Source organism: Panulirus ornatus, chromosome 20, assembly GCF_036320965.1.
Source record: "Panulirus ornatus isolate Po-2019 chromosome 20, ASM3632096v1, whole genome shotgun sequence".
Classification (NCBI taxonomy): domain Eukaryota; kingdom Metazoa; phylum Arthropoda; class Malacostraca; order Decapoda; family Palinuridae; genus Panulirus; species Panulirus ornatus.
Genome location: NC_092243.1, coordinates 54,316,632 through 54,328,883, shown reverse-complemented (window position 1 = coordinate 54,328,883; position 12,252 = coordinate 54,316,632). Strand labels below are relative to the sequence as shown.

At 38.0% G+C, this 12,252-nt stretch overlaps 1 long non-coding RNA gene across 1 annotated transcript; it reads left to right on the top strand.

Moving 5' to 3' along the window:
- Window positions 1-298: 298 nt before the first annotated feature.
- Window positions 299-1,596, top strand: LOC139755808 (uncharacterized). Its single transcript, XR_011714166.1, has 2 exons — window positions 299-360; window positions 1,101-1,596. It is a non-coding gene; the product is annotated as an uncharacterized lncRNA (long non-coding RNA).
- Window positions 1,597-12,252: the final 10,656 nt, after the last annotated feature.

The following is a 12,252-nucleotide window of genomic DNA, read 5'->3' as shown; positions in this document are numbered from 1 at the left end:
AGATCACAGTCAAGGTCAGGAGATCATTCCAGGGTAGATGTGGAAGTGGGTTAATTACCTCGGCTGAGAGATATCTTGTCTGACAAGAATTCGTGGAAAATAATGGCTTAAGCGAAGGTCAAGGATTTTGAGACAGGAAGTGTGGTATTTCCTTTTTGGCCTTCACTGGCTTCAAGAGATGGTTCAGGCAGTGACCTTTCCAAGGGGAGGTTAAAAGAATGTAATTCCAATTGCCAGTGAGGGAAAAGTAAAGTTCGCCATCCGATGTCCACCACCCCTCCCATGCTGACACTATATAAATCGTGTCCATCAGAGGAACGCCAGCAGACGCTACTCGCCATCTATCCTAATATGAAGCTTGTAAGTACAGAGGAAGTTATCTAGCGGTTCTAATGTGGTTTGTAAGTACAGAGGAAGTTATCTAGCGGTTCTAATGTGGTTTGTAAGTACAGAGGAAGTTATCTAGCGGTTCTAATGTGGTTTGTAAGTTGTGAGGAAGTTATCTAGCGGTTCTAATGTGGTTTGTAAGTTGTGAGGAAGTTATCTAGCGGTTCTAATGTGGTTTGTAAGTTGTGAGGAAGTTATCTAGCGGTTCTAATGTGGTTAAGTAGTAGGGAAATTATCTAACATTTCTAACATGAAGCCTGTATGTAGTGAGGAAGTTAGTTAACAGTTCTAACGTGGTTTGTACATAGTGAGGAAGCTACCTAACTCTTAAGACTAAGGTGAATTTGGTACATAGGGAGGCAGTGACCTAACATTTCTAAAGAGAAGTTAGTACGTAACGAGGAAATTACCTCACATATCTAATTATAATCCTTGTCATGTATATGCTTTGTCTATTGTTACCCCTAAGTGCTCTCACAGCAAAGTACAACCTTAATGTCTCGAAGTTTATGATATATGAAATAAGTTTATGATATATCTGCATCATGAAGATCAATTATTCATCAGATATGTATCATTCCTCAATCTTGCTCAACCTGATATTGATAACTGCACGTCATGTTCTTTGACATGCTATTTGCGGAGCGCTGATGAAATCACCGTGTACAGCTGTGGTCACATGTTAATGGTGTATGTATGTCTTCGCCTCACAGACGTCACTTCTCCTCCTCCTCCTGCTGGGGGTGTCGGCGGTGATGAGTTCTCCCGACCCCACCAAGTATAAAAAACGCGGCCGAGGCGGTGGCTACTCGTCCCATGTTCATGTGATCCCTGTACCGGTCTACTACGGAGGTGGTGGCGGCTACGGAGGAGGTTATCACGGCCATGGAGGAGGCTACGGAGGAGGTTATTACGGCCATGGAGGAGGCTACGGAGGAGGCTATTACGGCGGTGGTGGAGGCAGCTACGGAGGAGGCTATTACGGCGGTGGAGGCGGCTACGGAGGAGGTTATAGCTACGGTCGATAGGTTGACCAGCGAGGTCCAGGGGCGTCGGGCTTGCCCCAGTGAAATGGTTTCTCAGGCTCTTCATTTTCTCCTACAACTCATCTAGATTATATAATTATTTATTATAATAACTAACCACCAGAGAACTTTTTATAGACTAATGTCAATACATCAAAGTTTCATAAAGAAAAGAGGAGAAGAATCTTCGTGTTTTTATATACCCTTGGAACCTTCTTGTTTCATTTTCTCTGCACACAGTGCGAGCGGTTATGGATTAGACACCCACAGAAGTGCTCATGTCTTCGACTGCGGGGTAACGACCCCTGGCATTCGATAACCAAGTAGCCAACCAACTTCTCTACAGAACGTTTGGAAAAATTGAATCATATCACATGTGCTTAACTATGTAAGACTGTCAAGATGGGGTTTCGCACTTTGTTACCTCTAGATTTCTGAAGATCTTTTTTCACCTCATATATATATATATACATATATATATATATATATATATATATATATATATATATATATATATATATATATATATATATATATACAGAGCAAAAAAAAATACATATATACATATATATATATATATATATATATATATATATATATATATATATATATATATATATATATATATATATACTTAACCGCCGTCTCCCGCATTAGAGAGGTAACGTAAAGAAACAGGAAGAATGGCTCAACCCACCCACATACACATGCACATATATAAACGCCCACACACGCACATATACATACATATACATTTCACCGTATACATACATATACAGACATATACATACATACATATGTACACACTCATACTTGCTGCCCCCATCCAATCCCATCGCCATCCCACCACACACGAAATAGCATTCTCTCTCTCTCTCTCTCTCTCTCTCTCTCTCTCTCTCTCTCTCTCTCTCTCTCTCTCTCTCTCTCTCCCTCTCTCTCTCTCTCTCTCTTTCTCTCTCTATGATCTCGTCAGGCAAGTTTCAATCGGAAAAGTCAGGTAAGAAATCTAATCACTAAAGGCAGACGTCAGGTCACCAAAGGCAAGGATCAGGTCATCAAATACAAGCTTCTTTCATATTTTTTTTCTCTTTCGGTTCTCATAGATTCCTAACAGCACCTGGCATGACTGGTTAGAAGGTGAGAATCGACGACGCATGAAAGAATATTTCCTTCCCATTTGTATGGAAAGCCACCATTGCCTCTGTAGATGCTCCAGCGAGTGGAGTCTCTCAGTAATGTACTCACATGTGTCTGAGAGAGGTCAGCAACGATTTTCCCTTGGTGCTCACTGCATCAGAGGGAGTTCAGACTCATCCTGCTTTTGGAACTGGCTGCATGAGAGTTCAGAAACATATTACAGATGCTGTTGAGTGCAAGAGAATTCAGGAACATCCTACACATGTTACTAGCTGCAACAGGATTCAGGAACAGCCTATTTATGTCACTAGCTGCAACAAAATTCAGAAAACATCCTACAGCAGCCACTGGGTGCAAGACAGTTCAGGAACATCCTACAACTTTTGGTTTTGGCTTCGAGAGAGTTCATGAACATCTGCATCTGTTCCTGGCTGCGGGAGAACGAGTTCAGGAACAAGCTACATTCAGAACGAGTTCAGGAACAAGCTACATTCAGAACGAGTTCAGGAACAAGCTTCATTCAGTACTGCCTAATCAGGGCGAGTTTGGATGTATTTCACAAAACCAATTATAAGTTGCAGAACAACTTTCCGGTGCGTCATCTGATGTTTGCACATTACGTCAAGGATCATCTAGCTCCATGATTCTCTTTTCCTACAGCTTCAGCGTTTCAGACAAGCTGTGTGTTCAATCTGGCGCAAACACACACATACATATACACACACACACTAGGCATACATTCATGTACCAACCCCAAGGGGAGAATACACACCAAAGATGTGTGCGTTAGTGTGTGTTTGCGTGTGTGTGTGTGTGTGTGTGAGAGTGTGTGTATGTGTGTGTGTGTGTGTGTGTGTGTGTGTGTGTGTGTGTGTTTTAGTATAATATCAACAGTAGTCGTCGGGATAATCTAGGGATTACTGGTGACACAAATGCATATGATCTTTTAAAAGCTCTCACGGAAAGAAAAAAATGCAAAAACGAAAAAAAAAAAAGACAGAAAGAAAAATATTTTCTCTTTCAGCAGAATAGATAACAACAAATATCACTAGAGAACCAATACGTCCCAAGCCTTTGTCAGTTTACCAGAAACTGAGATTGGAAATTTTGTATCCATTTCAGGTTCGTTGCTCCGCGTGAGGGATGTACTGTAATCAGTGTGTGTGTGTGTGTGTGTGTGTGTGTGTGTGTGTGTGTGTGTGTGTGTGTCTACCTTCCCTCTCTACCCTATCTGCGTCCGTGTATCCGTTCGTGGGTGCCGTGCGGACGTGTTCAAGTCAATGTCACTTCCAGGTTGAAAAATAGTGTTCATGTCGATAGTGATTTTTGTGCTTAAAATGATTTTTTTCTAACAAAAAAAAAAACAATGGAAAAGAGCCATATACTCCGGCGCTCATACAGGTGAGCGGGAGGTTGGAATTTACACTTCGTTTTTTTACTCTCTTTACACACACACACACACATATACATACATATACATACATACACACACACACACACACACACATATATATATATATATATATATATATATATATATATATATATATATATATATATATATATATATATATATATATATTCATACATATCGCCATTTCCCTCATTAGCGAGGTGGCGTCAAGAACAGAGGACTTAGCCTTAGAGGGAATACCCTCACTTGGCCCCCTTATCTGTTCCTTCTTTTGAAAAATTATAAAAACGAGAGGGGAGAATTTCCATCCCCCCCCGCTCCCTCCCCTTTAAGTCGCCTTCTACGACACGCAGGGAATACGTGGGAAGTATTCTTTCTTGCCTGTCCCCAGGGTAAGTACATGTAATAACCAAACATTAGTAAGACTGGAAAGAATATCACCTGCAGATCTCGTCTCTTTTTGGCGAGAAGACTGTGATCATGGGATTTGAGGAGGGATTCAAAGGACTTTGGAAAGGGTAGATGTTAAAGCCATAGAATAATAGCTGGAGAACGGTCACTCTTCTTAGGTCAGAGATGTATCGATGCTCTTGCCTCAAGACAAGAAAGACCTAACAGTGGATGACGAGGAGAGGTTATCGCACTTCCTTTGAATAAAGGAACGCTTCGCCTCATGGACAACTTGCCCGCAGCGATTACGAGCAGTGATGAAAGCTGAATGGGAACCAGAGGAAGGAGAGGTTTTCCAAGCTCGATTTGCTTGATCCTTTAGCTGAATGGCCTCAAAACAGGAATGGTTGAACCATGGATTGGATGAAGAGGTTTGTCGTGCAGGAAGAGGGGATAAATGCCTCCATTTAACGGAGACAGAAGCATCACCACAAAAGAGATAGTAATATACACAAGGTAAGTCGGTAAAGAGCTACGTAAGATATTCCAGTCAGCTTTGTTAAGGTGACTGGGACCTTTAACATCCAAAAAAGAAATTGAAAATCAAGTGGTTGACGTCACTGACTATGTATGCTTCACGCACGGACCTGCCTGGCTTCGAATCTTGGGAGAGGCAGTCGGTCCGCAACCATCACATATCTTCGTCCTCCACTCGCCGGCTGGTCGAGCAATGTGTACCTGGCTTAGGCTGGTGTGTGTATGTATCCATATAAAAGGTATGTTCCCTATGTCTAATTAAAAGACGGGGCAATACAAGTGTTAAATTCTCTCCCTGTGCCACACAAATGTTAGTTAAGACACACACACACACACACACACACACACACACACACACACACATACACACACACCAGCAGGTCAGCTTATAAACAGCTGATTCACTATTACCTGCCCGAGACTCTACCTTGACACCACCTTCTGCCCCAAACCTACCCACCAGGTTCCCCAGCTCCCTCACACACACACACCACCACCACCACCCGCCAGACAAGATGCTTGTTTTCAGGTCAACATTTGGCTACACTGCCTCAACACTGAACGCTCCGTTCTGTTCTCCCAGTGAAACTGAAAAAGAAGTTATTACCAGCGCCAGCCAGACCCTCTTCAACACAATCAATCTTCTCGTTGTTGTCATTATCATCATTATCATTATCATTATTATCAATACTATCGTTATCATTATTATTATCATCATCATTATCATAATTAGTTATTATCATTGTCATTAATATCATCATTATTATTACTATCATTATCATCATTATCATTATCATTATTATCAATACTATCATTATCATTATTATTATCATCATCATTATCATTATTAGTTATTATCATTATCATTAATATTATCATTATTATTACTATCATTATCATCATTAGTAGTAGTAGTACTAGTAGAACCATTTTCATTATTAAAGTTATTATCATTATCATCATTATCATTTCATTATCATCACTGATATCATTACTACTATCATTTTCATTATCATCATTACTACTATCATTATCACTATCATCATTACTTCTCTCATTAACATCATTACTACTATCATTATCATCATTACTACTGTCATCATACACACCCATACACACGCGATACAGACACCCAGTAACGCATACCTAAGTTCCAAAAGTCTTTCCACAACTGTATATCTTTTCTTTATCTCCCAGTATACATATGTTTTCCTTCTTGTATGAGCGTAATTTTGTTTCTTGTACGTATTCAATTTTTAGTATCTTATCCTCCACTAATACACATATTAATGTCAGATGTTTGACACCTCATGTATCTATAACTTTTGCCTCACGGGAATAAAGGAGGAAGTCCATCAGCCTAGAGGTGTGAATAGCACACTCTTCCTCCTCCTGGCTGAGAAAAAATATTAACTAGACGATCGTGTATGGAGGTGTACCATGTGTGTGTTCCTCAGTAAACTGGAAGTACTTTTCTCTTCCCAAGTTAGTGGTGGCAGATTAAGAGAATAATCTCCATTTTTGTCCATAAAGTCAATCCCGCGTTAGTTTCAGTAAGTACCCAGTTTACTCTCTCTCTCTCTCTCTCTCTCTTTGTAAGAAGTTTAGAAAATGAAAGGCCATAGTACCTTCCATCTCCTCCATCTCCTCCGAGGTGCTGAAAATGCCAAGGCCTCAGAAATTCTTACTAACTTCTTCGTATAGATATATGTCCTACTCTGTCCCCTGGCAGGCGATTCCTGCTGTACAGGGCAATGTTTCTTTGTTTTTCTGTGCAATTACCTGAATGCTGAAGCCTTAGAAAACCCGAGTCCCATTTATGTTATGTTATATATATATATATATATATATATATATATATATATATATATATATATATATATATATATATATATATATATGTAGGTTTGCGGCAGGGGTGTGTGATGTCTCCATGGTTGTTTAATTTGTTTATGGATGGGGTTGTTAGGGAGGTGAATGCAAGAGTTTTGGAAAGAGGGGCAAGTATGAAGTCTGTTGGGGATGAGAGAGTTTAGGAAGTGAGTCAGTTGTTGTTCGCTGATGATACAGCGCTGGTGGCTGATTCATGTGAGAAACTGCAGAAGCTGGTGACTGAGTTTGGTAAAGTGTGTGAAAGAAGAAAGTTAAGAGTAAATGTGAATAAGAGCAAGGTTATTAGGTACAGTAGGGTTGAGGGTCAAGTCAATTGGGAGGTAAGTTTGAATGGAGAAAAACTGGAGGAAGTAAAGTGTTTTAGATATCTGGGAGTGGATCTGGCAGCGGATGGAACAATGGAAGCGGAAGTGGATCATAGGGTGGGGGAGGGGGCGAAAACTCTGGGAGCCTTGAAGAATGTGTGGAAGTCGAGAACATTATCTCGGAAAGCAAAAATAGGTATGTTTGAAGGAATAGTGGTTCCAACAATGTTGTATGGTTGCTAGGCGTGGGCTATGGATAGAGTTGTGCGCAGGAGGATGGATGTGCTGGAAATGAGATGTTTGAGGACAATGTGTGGTGTGAGGTGGTTTGATCGAGTAAGGAACGTAAGGGTAAGAGAGATGTGTGGAAATAAAAAGAGCGTGGTTGAGAGAGCAGAAGAGGGTGTTTTGAAATGGTTTGGGCACATGGAGAGAATGAGTGAGGAAAGATTGACCAAGAGGATATATGTGTCGGAGGTGGAGGGAGCAAGGAGAAGAGGGAGACCAAATTGGAGGTGGAAAGATGGAGTGAAAAAGATTTTGTGTGATCGGGGCCTGAACATGCAGGAGGGTGAAAGGAGGGCAAGGAGTAGAGTGAATTGGATCGATGTGGTATACCGGGGTTGACGTGCTGTCAGTGGATTGAATCAAGGCATGTGAAGCGTCTGGGGTAAACCATGGAAAGCTGTGTAGGTATGTATATTTGCGTGTGTGGACGTATGTATATACATGTGTATGGGGGTGGGTTGGGCCATTTCTTTCGTCTGTTTCCTTGCGCTACCTCGCAAACGCGGGAGACAGTGACAAAGCAAAAAAAAAAAAAAAAATAGAATCTATATATATATATATATATATATATATATATATATATATATATATATATATATATATATCATATAAATTTGCCATTTCCCGCGCTAGCGAGGTAGCGTCAAGAACAGACGACTAAGCCTACGAGGGAAAAGCCGAGCTTGGCCACCTTCTCTGTTCCTTCTTTTGGAAAAATGGAAACTAGAGGGGAGGATTGCCTGCCCCCGACTCCTTCCCCCTTCAGTCGCCTTTTACGACATGCTGGGAATACGTGGGAAGTGTTCATTCTCCCTTATCCCCAGAGATAATACCCCAATAACCCAAAAATGGTGTTTAGGCATACAATTCCTATCAGAGAACAAGTCAGCTTCATCCCCAGGTAAGAAAAACAAGATACAAAAATGTGATAATAACTCAAAGAATCATAATGATTTAGAAACAAAAGTAAGGAAGTGGCCCGTTTTCCATCATAATTGCTACAAGTATTCAGTGATTTGCACTGCCATTTTAGTAAAACTACTATTTTCGCAAAACAGTTTATGGCCAATATGTTTTTATCCCGTTTTTATCATAATTGAAATACTTAATTTAAGGGTTTCATGACCTCTAGACAATATTTCTACCCCAAAATCGTATTTCGAACGAAGAATAAGCCATACAGGTTTCAAAGAAATCTATTTTTCCCCCCCCCAAAAATGCAGACATTTCTCAAGCCAATAAACGCTTTTGTTTCAAAATTCAAATATTACGCAATTAAACTTTTTATACCTGAAGGGATAATGAAAAATGCATCATGATGTTTCCATGACCAAATGTTATCAAATACATGCGAAGAGGATCTTTGAAGGTTTTTTAATCCTGTAATCATTCAAGTGCTCAGTTACTGAGAACTTGAAGCAAATCTAATCTTCAAATAAAACATCAAAAGATGTTCTGTTTAATAATTGGAATATAACATAAGGAAGGGTTTATGTAGATGAAATGATATTTTAGAATATATCATAGTGTTTCCACCAGCTGACGTATACGTATCATATATTCTTCCTTTGTCCAACCAAAAAACGAGAGATTATGAAGCCAATAATCAAGAAATATATAAAACATGTAATTATCTAAATGCATTCCTACAGGAATAGGTAACCTTCAAACAAAATTTCCACCACAAATTCCATTCAATATGAAAAATACGCCTTTTACGAAGGATTTTGACGCGAACCTATTTTTTACGAAGAAAAATGGCAAAAAAATGGTAATATTTTTTGACCAAAGAAAATTTTGTTTCGACATCGAAATAAAACGTAATAAAATTCTTTAATGTGAATCCACATTGATTAATGAGTGGATCAGTATGGTAGAAAAACCCAGGATGGAGCTGGAGTATTAACCGAACAAGCAACAATCACATACAACAACAAATTACGTAATGAATCACCGGGAAGGATTCCTCTCTCTCTCTAAGGGGCGGAGGAACTGGAGAAGACGTCATCGAAGGAGGAGGAGCCAGCCATCGACACCAGCGAATCAGTGGGTGAGGGACCTACCCTACAGTCGCTTAGCCACATAGAAGTTTGTTCTCCATCTGAACAATGATTTCTTCTCTCATGGTGTTAGTCTGTGTGCAAAATAAAAGCTTTACACCAAAACTTAATAGAGTAAAACTCCAGCCCCAGTCTGTGTCTTTCTACCACCATGAGAGTCTTCTGTACTTGAAACGATTATATGAAATATATCAAAATGCTTCCCATGGCCGACAGATACCAAATGAATATGAAGCGATTTCAGATTTCATATGAAATTCTTCAATCCTGCAATCATCTAAATGCTGGATCACAGGACTTGATAACCCTCAAACAATATTTCGTATTCAGAATGATGAATAGATGCTATAACAAAAATGTAAGATAATTCTCTTGGCCAGAAAAACATTTTGTTTCAAATTTGAAATAAATTGCAATGAAAGTCTTCTATACTAGATATGATAATGCTACAGATATCAAGATACTTGTTCCAGCCGACAGACACCAAATATATATGAAGCAAATCCTCATAAAGTCATTTTGACCCTATAATCATTTGATGCTTAATTACAGGACATAATGGCCCCTAAACAGTATCTCTGCCCAAAATTCATGGTCAGCCCTAGTAGTGTGTGTTTAGGGCAATCTTAGGCCATTTACGTATTCAGAACTGAAATATAACTTATTAGAAACCTTCTAAACTTGAAATGATTATGTAAAATATATCATAATTATCCTCTGGCAAACGTATAAGAAATAAGCAAGAAGTGAATTCTCATGACCTGTTTTATCCTAAGATTTTATAATTATTTATTTGCAGGACATTATTTCAGCCTAAGAATCGCGATCAGCGTGAAGAATAAGTGACACTTTGTTTTTGATAGAAATTGATTTCTTTTTGATGAAAATGAAGAAAATACAAGAAATAGTTGAACACAGTCCTTAAAAAGAAATTTTGTAATGTAAAGTATAGCATAATGCTTCCTCCTCCCGACAAATAAGAAATCATTTATCTGTGACGATAATTCCCATGATTTTTTTTTAATTATTTCTGTAATGAATGAATAATCACAGAACCTGATCACCCCTAAACAATATCTTAGCCCCAGAATCATGATCAGTATGAAGGATAGTGAGGATATGAGACAAACCCATTTTCTAAAAGAAAAATGCATAAAAGCTAGTAATATGTTTCAAGGTAATTTTTAAGCCAAAACACTTTTCGTTTGAAAAATTGAATATAATGTAATGAAAGTGTTCTAAACTTGCAATGATAATGCGAAATATATCAAAATGTTTCCTCTGACATATAGATATCATATGAATATGAAGCGAATTTCCATCAAATTTTGTAATCCTGTAATCATTCAAATGTTTAATTACGGGACTGAATGGCCGCCAAGCAATATTTCAGCTCCACAATCGTATTTTGTACTGAGGTTTTGAAGCAAATATACCATAACTGCTAATAATACAAGTAACTGCTAATAATACAAGTTCGGCGTACTTATAAGAATAATGATAAGTGTATGGTTCAATAATGAAATATAACGTTATAAACTTTTTTTTTCATACTTGAAATAATAATGTAAAATATATCATAATGCTTCCTATGGCCGATATATGCCAAATTCTCTTGTGACTTTTAATTGACTAAACACTTAATTGCAAGACTTACTGACCCATAAACAATATTTCAGCATGAATGATACATATTGTACTGAGGTTTTGGAATAAATCAATTTTCCGACGAAAATTAGCAAAAAAAAAAAAAAAATGCAAAGAAGTTTTTAAGGTCAAGATTCCTTTTGTTTCAAATTGGAAATGTCACGAAATGGGTGCCTTCCAGACTTGAAATGATTATGTAAAACATACTTCAAGGCCTCCTCTGGCAGACAAATACTGAATAACTATGAAAACAGTTCCCATTTTTTTATTCAAATTTGGTAATCATTTAAATGGTTAATTACAGGACTTAATGGCCCCTTAACAATCTATCAGCCCAAAAATTTCTAACAAAGCATGAAAAATAGATACTATATACTGTGATTTGAAGCAATTCCAGTGACCGGAGTAAAACTCCATCTTCAGAAATTTTTTTAGGCCAAAATAGATTTTTGTTTGAATACTAACACAAACCGTATCTGAAGTCTTATGTACTTAAAATGATAATGTGAAATATGTCATTATGCTTGTTATGACCAAGAATTCCCAGATTGAATAACCAAGAGAATTCTAATATAATACTTTAACCTCGTAAATATCTAAATGCTTGATTACATTATCCCTAGAATTGCATACAGCATTAAGAATGATTGTTGTACTGAGGTTTTGAAGCCAATAATTCTTTTCAATTACAAAAAGGAGCAGAAAGATCATGGAATTTTTAGGCCGAAAAATATTGCATTTGAAAACTGAAATACAGCATCATGCAAGTTTTATATACTCGAGATGATAATGCAGAATATTAGGCCATCTCTGGCCAACAGATACCATATAAATATGAAACAAATTCTCATGAAATTTCATTAATCCTGTCATCATTTGAATACTTAAAATCAGGACTTAATGGCCTGCTAACAACACTACAGCCCCAAAATATTTTCTGTGTGTAGAAATGGTGCTATACTGAGGATCTGAAAGAAAACTAGTCTCCGAAGTAAAATAAAAAAAGAATAGGACAATCTTAGGGTAAAAAGGTTTTTTTTAAAAATTTGAATACAAAACAATGAAAATCTTCTAAACCTGATATGATACTATAGAAATATGAAGCGATCTCTCACGACCGTTTTTGATCCTTTAATCTTATAAAAAATGCTCAATTGCAGGACTTG